This window comes from Citrus sinensis, chromosome 4 (assembly GCF_022201045.2).
Source record: "Citrus sinensis cultivar Valencia sweet orange chromosome 4, DVS_A1.0, whole genome shotgun sequence".
Lineage (NCBI taxonomy): Eukaryota > Viridiplantae > Streptophyta > Magnoliopsida > Sapindales > Rutaceae > Citrus > Citrus sinensis.
In genome coordinates this window covers 12083879-12084635 of record NC_068559.1, presented here as the reverse complement: position 1 = coordinate 12084635, position 757 = coordinate 12083879, and the positions used below count along the sequence as shown (strand labels likewise).

General features: G+C 39.5%; 1 non-coding gene across 1 annotated transcript; it reads right to left on the bottom strand.

Moving 5' to 3' along the window:
* Positions 1-209: 209 nt before the first annotated feature.
* On the bottom strand, positions 210-313 carry LOC127901959 (small nucleolar RNA R71). The gene has a single exon (XR_008054363.1). It is a non-coding gene; the product is annotated as a small nucleolar RNA R71 (small nucleolar RNA).
* Between the last annotated feature and the right edge of the window lie 444 nt (positions 314-757).

The window sequence follows — 757 nt, the reverse complement described above, 5'->3', positions numbered from 1 at the left end:
ATCATTTGAATGATTTTCATGCCATTTGTCAAACATTCAAATATGAGAATTTTTCAGATGATGATGTTAAACTTAGACTATTCCCATTTTCTTTAAAAGATAGAGCTCGTTCATGGCTTAATACATTGCCTGCTAATAGCATTGCATCATGGGAACAAATGGTTACAAAATTTTTAAATAAATATTTCCCAGTGCATAAAACCAATGCTATTCGCAGGGAAATCTCGGAGTTTACCCAGAAAGATGACGAGCAATTTTTCGAAACATGGGAGCGATTCAATGGGCTACTCTTGAAGTGTCCACATCATGGGTACAAGAAATGGCACCAATGCCAATACTTTTTGGAGGGATTATTGCCAAATGTGCAAGAATGGCTAATGGCAACAAGTGGAGGAGAGCTAATGTCAAAAAGTGCATCAGAGATTTGGGAATTCTTCCAGCGACAAGCGGATAATTCCCAACAACGGAGTCGATCACTCAGGAATACTAGACGAATTAAGGGAGTAAATGAGGTTCAAATTGGCGAGTCAACTTCGGGAATCAAAGAAGTCAAGGAGATGGTTGAAGGTCTTGCTCGACAAATAGCATCGTTATCGACTGCTAAATCAACAGAACCACATGACCATGACTCATACTCAGATCAAGCCAATGCCATAGGTGTAATGAGAAAACCATCGAATTACAACCCATACTCCAACACATATAATCCTGGATGGAGAGACCACCCCAATTTTTCATGGTCTCAAGGATTCCAACA